Genomic DNA, 6,938 nt, shown 5'->3' on the forward strand with positions numbered 1-6,938 from the left:
TAGACTTTGCCAAAGGTCTCTCGGGGGAAAATTTGCCCCTGGTTGAGAAGCACTGATTAAAATACATACTGGAGGCATACACTGGAGGATGGTGGCCATCATTGCAAAGTATTGCCTCTGGGCTGCCATTCAGCTGTGTTGTCAGCTTTCTGGATGGTGTAGAGTGTGACATGCCCAGTGGATCCATTGGTCATGTACTCACTCCCACACTTTGTCATCAAATGGGTTCCTTAGTCTAACACAATGTATGTAGGATGCCACATGAATGGAGGAAACACTATATAAACCTGAGGCCTTGTGGGCAAGAAATGTAAATCAATACCTGAAATATCTCTCTTTCTGTCAAAAAACCCAGCTGCTTCTTTCATGGTAAAGATGATCTAATGTAATCAACTTGCTATCAAATAACTGATTGTTCTCCTTGAGGGATGGTGTCATATTGAGGAACTCATTAGTTTCTGCTGCTGGAAAATTGGACATTTGGTAGCATCAGTAACTACATCAGTCTTAATAAGTGAGAGTCTATGCAGTTGGGTCCATGCATAGCCTCCAACCTTGCCATCATAGCTGTTCATTCATATGCCCATTGAGACAGCACTGTTGTAGATGAAGAAGAGGCTGGCTGATATCAACTGGATGAGTTTTTGGTCTGCCTGATTATTATTTTTTTAATTTTTATTTATTTATTTTTGGCTGCATTGGGTCTTCATAGCTGTGCATGGGCTTTCTCTAGTTGCGGCGAGCGGGGGCTACCCTTCATTGCGGTGTGCAGGCTTCTCATTGCAGTGGCTTCTCTTGTTGCGGAGCACAGGCTCTAGGCACGCGGGCTTCAGTAGTTGTGGCTCGCGGACTCTAGAGCACAGGCTCGGTAGCTGTGGCACACGGGCTTAGTTGCTCCGCAGCATGTGGGATCTTCCCAGACCAGAGCTCGAACCCGTGTCCCCTGCACTGGCAGGCAGACTCCCAACCACTGCGCCACCAAGGAAGCTCCTACCTGATTGTTTAATGCCTCTTCCTTGCTGAATGTTTGCTGAGTACATTACACGTGATACAAATATTTTCACACTCTGTGCCTACATGCATATATCCACTCATACGTCTCTACTCCAGATCTTCCAGGTCCCTATCCAGTTAGCCAAGGCATGAGCTTGTATATGTTCTAGCTTCAGAATATGTCTCCTTTTACATAAAGTAATGGCTCAGTGCACCATCCAAAGTTCCATTCATTAGAAGCATTTGTCTCACTATTTTCTTTCAAGGGCCCCTCTGAGTGGGACCCTGGTATAGCTGCCATCCGTGTCAGCTTGCATCTATATAACAACCCAGCCCATCTATGATCCAAGATTGAACGTTTTTCTCTTCTGTTACCTGGTCATCAGGGAACCAGTATGCAGTCATAGGTGTGAACTGAGGGAGAGGTGCTGATGAAACCATGATGGATGTTAAACAGATCTAGGCTTCTGCATCATACATGTGTTTCTGGTCTTTTCATGCTTAACATCGAATGTGCCACTTCCATCTTATCATACACCACCCGATTTTTATCACATGTAGAGTCTCTCAGCTCATGATGAGCAGTTCTGGCTACATGATCAATTGATATAACATGGTCAGGCATTTAGTATCCACAAGGGCCTAATAGCATGCCAGATATTATTTTTGAAAGGTATATAATTCTCCACTGAAGATGCTATAGTTTTGCTCTAGGACCCTAGGGATCTATGTTGTGATTCTTCCATTGGGACTTGACATAAATGCCAAAGAGCATCTCTTCCTACCACCAATACCTCTAATACAATAGGAAACCCAAGGCTGTTTGGCCAAAGAAGCAGGGCCACTTTCTGTCACCTGATATATAGCTTAGAGTAGTAGAATAGTATTCCTAAGTGTGGAATCTTCTGCCTCAAAAATTAAAAACCAGGCATTGTATTGCCTTCTTCATCATGGGAAGTTCAAAATATGATCATGTATCTTTGATGCCTCAGATATCTGAACCTCTACCAAATGTACTGATGTGTTTGGTCCAAGAATCTTTGTATTGTAGATTTATTTCCCACATCTGGATGGCCTGTGTCTTACAAAGTCCCCCTACCTGACAAGCTGGTATCCAGAGAGTGAATCAGTGTGATGTCCTGTGGAAAATCCAGCTAGTCCTGGTCTGTTCTGACCATATTATAACAGAGGACAGAAGAGTTGCCATAGTCCTAGGGCAAAGCTGTAAATGTATACATTTGTCTGTTCTAAGTGAATGAAAAGTTTTCTGATCCTGTTTTTGAAAGGGATAGAAAAATAATGCAATTGGCAGCTCATTGGCTCTCTACCATTTACCTGTGGCCATGTTCATACACTCTAGTAAAGATCCCACAGTTCTTTGATGCAGAAGCTACAACTGGGAATACGATTTGGTTGCGTTTATGGTAGACCACCATAACCTCCAGAATCTGTCTAGTTGCTGTAGGAGCCAAACTGGTGAACTAAGTGGAGATACGAAAGGGAGCATCACCCCTGCCTCCTTTAGATCTTAGAGGGTCACACTAATCTCTGCCATTTGTTTGGGATGCAATATTGGTTTTAAGTTACTGTATTGCCTGGAGAGGGGAGCCGTTTCAGAGCATGTTCAATTTTCTGAATCTTTTTAATCCTTTCTTCCACTGTCTGCTATGGCAATTCTGATATTTAATACCTCATTTATTGTGGGTTACCACCCTCTCCATGCTTCTAGGAAAAACACCATAACCTGTGGTCTTTTTCAAGTATTGAATGTGATAAAGAGAGCTCTCAAATCAATAAAGAACATTGTGTTTTGCTCCCTTTGATCCAGCACTCTCAGAATCCAGTCCTGTGGGTACTCCCCAAATTTGCCAGTACATTTTGGCTAAGTCCTATAGCAATGTGTGGGTTGTATTAGTTTTTATTTGCTGCAAAACAAATTATTACCAACTTAGTGGCTTAAAGCAATACCCATTTCTTTTTTTCTTTCTTTTTTTTTTTTTGCGGTACGCGGGCCTCTCACTGTTGTGGCCTCTCCAGTTGTGCGGAGCACAGGCTCCAGACGTGCAGGCTCAGTGGCCATGGCTCACGGGCCCAGCCGCTCCGCGGCATGCAGGATCCTCCCGGACCTGGACACGAACCCATGTCCCCCGCATCGGCAGGCAGACTCTCAACCACTGCGCCACCAGGGAAGCCCAGCAATACCCATTTCTTAACTCATAGTTCTGCTGATCAGAAGTCCAGCATGGTGTGGCTGGGTTTTCTGCTCCGAGTAGCACAAGTCTGAAATCAGGGTGTCAGTCAGGCTAGGTTCTCATCTGGAGGCTCTGAGGAAACTCAAGGCCTCCAAGATCATTCTTTCTGTTGGCAGGGTTTAGTTCCTTGCAGTGGTAGGATTGAGGTCCTGATTTTCGTACTGGTTGTCCAGCAGGATTTTCCCTTAGCAATTAGAGGCCTACTGCATTCCTACACATGTGGACGCCTACATCTTGCAAGCCAGCAATCCTTCTGTGTCTGATCTTTCTCCTTCTTCAAATCTCTGGCTTCCTCTTCCCAAACCATGTTGGAGAAAATTTTCTTTTAAAAGATTCACTTGAATAGGTCAGACATATATAGATAATCTCACTGCTTTGAGGTCAACTGCAGTAGCACCTTAATTATATCTGAAAAATCCCTTCATAGCAGTACTTAGATTCATGTTTGATTGAGTAACTGGGAGAAAGTAGTAACAGTTATATTTTTTTGTGTCCTTTAGATTGGGAGCTACTTAAAGGTAGAGAATTTTTTTTTCCTTTGTGTCCTCATCACATCTCTAAATCTTTTCATCCATCCCTGTGCTTGCTACTTATTAGACACTCATTAAACACAAAGGTAAACATATTTTCAATGATTCCATTTTTGTTTCAACAAATATCAGTAGAATACCCCAAAAGATAAATATCAAGATATTAATACTGATTATCTCAAGATAGTGGGGTTATGTGATTTTTATTTTTGGCTTAAGTTGCATTTCCAAATTTATGAGTAGTAACCAGAAAACACTATAAAAATTAAGACCAATCACAACATCTACCCACCTTCCTGTCTAGGATCCTTTTACATCACAGAAAACATATCTTTAAGAAGGTATTTCCATCATGGTGCTAAAAAACAAGGGTGCCATCAGTAGAACAGAAAGTCCCAAGTGATAGAAAACAGATAGGAGCATATCAACAGAAAAACAGACTGAAAGAAGGAAATGCACAGAGGAAATGACTGGAGAGATAAGAGGAAGTCCAGATATATCCCAAACTCAAAGAAACGAGAGTGAGAGGTATCAAAATATCATCAGGGTATTAATTAATTGTGTTTGGAACATGAATATTGGTGCATGGATGTTGCTCTCCAGCTAACACTTTGATAACTGCTTTTTTAAAAAATTTATTTATTTTACTTATTTATTTTTGACTGCATTGGGTCTGTTGCTGCAGGCGGGCTTTCTCTAGTGCAGTGAGCGGGGGATACTCTTCGCTGCAGTGCGTGGGCTTCTCACTGCGGTGGCTTCTCTTGTTGCAGAGCACGGGCTCTAGGTGCGTGGGCTTCAGTAGTTGTGGCACATGGGCTTAGTTGCTCTGCGGCATGTGGGATCTTCCCCGACCAGGGCTCGAACCCAGGTCCCCTACATTGGCAGGCGGATTCTTAACCACTGTGCCACCAGGGAAGTCCCTGGTGACTGCTTTCTAAACCTAGGAAACTGTCTGCCTAGAAGTTCTCCTGACATGAGTGCTAGGGCTGGGGAGAGATGCAGAGCAGGCTCTGAGTTCTCTATAGATCCCCTTAAGAATAGCAGGACTGAAGAAAAGGCAAGAGAGAATCTGACTCATCCCTAGACTGACCTGAACCATGAGTATTATTTTCTAAAGTAGAAATTCTCGTATGGGAGGCACACAGAGTGGATGCTTGAGCTAGAGGAGGCCGGCCAGCGCCCTGGTGACTTACGTTCTCTGGGAGGAATGAGGACGCAAATGCCCTGATGCCAAACCATCCCTGTGTACCCTGGTTTCACGCACTCCCCCCTCCTGTAATTGCCAGGGACAAGCTGCTCTAAACAGAACCCAGAGTCACCAAGAGAGAAAGAAGAATTTTCAGATAGTTACATGACATAAAAACAAAATCACCAAACATTGAAGGAAAAGCTGTGAAATAGAGGCACCAAACTCAACAGAAAATTCACATCAAAGGAGACATTTAATAGAAAAACAAGAATAAGTGACTATGCAAAGAACAAGGAGAGATTATAGAAATGAAAAATATGACCCCTACCCCAAAACAGTCAGTAGATCGACGGACTGGGAACAAACCAAGGCTGACTTAGTGAGGGGCCAGCGGAGCTAAGTAGATTTCTGAGAATGCGGCTCAGGAGAAGAGGCAGAAAGTACAACGGAAAAGATAAGACTGGATAATTCATTTAGATGGTCCCACAGGCAGTACGAAAGAGAGAGCAAAGGAAATGAAAGGGAGGAAATTATAAACAGAGAAGGAAGAGGAAAGGAAGGAGACAGAAAGGAAGGTGAAGGAGGAAATTCACCAGAGCTAAAAGGCTCAACACGTGCTGAAGCTCTGATGTAAAAAGACCCACATACAGACACATGCTACAAGTATTTCAGAGCCCTAAGAATAAAGAGAAAATCTCAAGACTTTCAGAAAGAAGGAAAAAAAAAAACATATCCCTATGAAGGAATGAAAATTGAATAAGTGTCAGGCTCAGGGCCCCCAGGAATTTACATCCCCTGTGGGAACAGCTCTCACTGTGCCCCCGAGGGACCAATCACATAAGACCACGGCACAGACAGTGCTGCCTGCAGTTGGTAATACAGCACCCTGGCCAGGCTTGTCACTGCTAGCAAGAATAGCTAGAAAATGGTGAGGCAAGCACTTCAAAGTTCTGAGGGAATATTGGCTCAAATCTAGAATTCTATATCCAGCCAATTTAGTGTGAGAGCAAAATAAAGACATTTTTCAGACATGCAAGGCTCAAAATGTTACCATCTATGAGTTCTTTCTGAAAGAATTCCTAGGGATAAACTCCAGTAAAAGAAGAAAAAGAATCCAATTAGCAGAAGGAAGCAGAGATATCTGACTTGTCAATGTACAACATTTAAGAAAAGCTAATGTGACAATGGGAACTGCTGAGAAAGGAGTGCAGGATGTAACTGAAAGCAAACTATTGTTGTCTTGTTCAGGGGAAGGCTATTACAGTTAAGAAATGCATTCAGCTTCAAGTAATAGAGAAATCCAACTCACGGAGAGATATATTTTTCTCAGAACAAGTCTGGGGGAAAGAAGCTGCTGGCTCTCAGTCCAGTGGCTTGACTGTCAGACTAAAGCCTCTACAATTCTCTCAGCCTTTCCATCAGATTAGTATCTCATGGTGGCAAAGATGCTGGCTGCAGCTTCTAATGGTACAGCCATGTTGAGAGTAACAATGAGTAGAGTAGATGGCAAGTCATAGCTGTCACAATGACTCATCTGACCGAGCGTTTGCCTCAGAGGCTGAAGATGCTGACTCACTATAGATGTTGATAGTGAAGGGGATTGGATATGACACCCCAAAATATGCCACATTGGCATAAAGATTATTTTGAGCTGAAGGCAATTAAGAATCAACAAATAAAGGAAGAGTTCTTTGCCCTCCCTTTATCTGCCTAAAAACAAGACATAAGTTTCCCCCAATCCTATACCAGGATGAGTGACCCCTATCACCAGAGAACCAGCACCAAGATGAATCTGCATTTAAAAAGCTTACTAAAGTGGCCCATATTGTCCATTAGTTTTCCCATATATTTCCTAATCACTTTCCCACAATTTATCATACCTTGAAGCTCAAACCATCTTTCCTTTGTTAAAAAGGGTACATAAGCTCCTGTGTCTAACTGCTTCTTTGAGTTTCACTTCTTTTCTGTGAACTC

This window comes from Hyperoodon ampullatus (genome assembly GCF_949752795.1).
Source record: "Hyperoodon ampullatus genome assembly, chromosome: 8".
In the NCBI taxonomy this organism is placed as follows: domain Eukaryota; kingdom Metazoa; phylum Chordata; class Mammalia; order Artiodactyla; family Ziphiidae; genus Hyperoodon; species Hyperoodon ampullatus.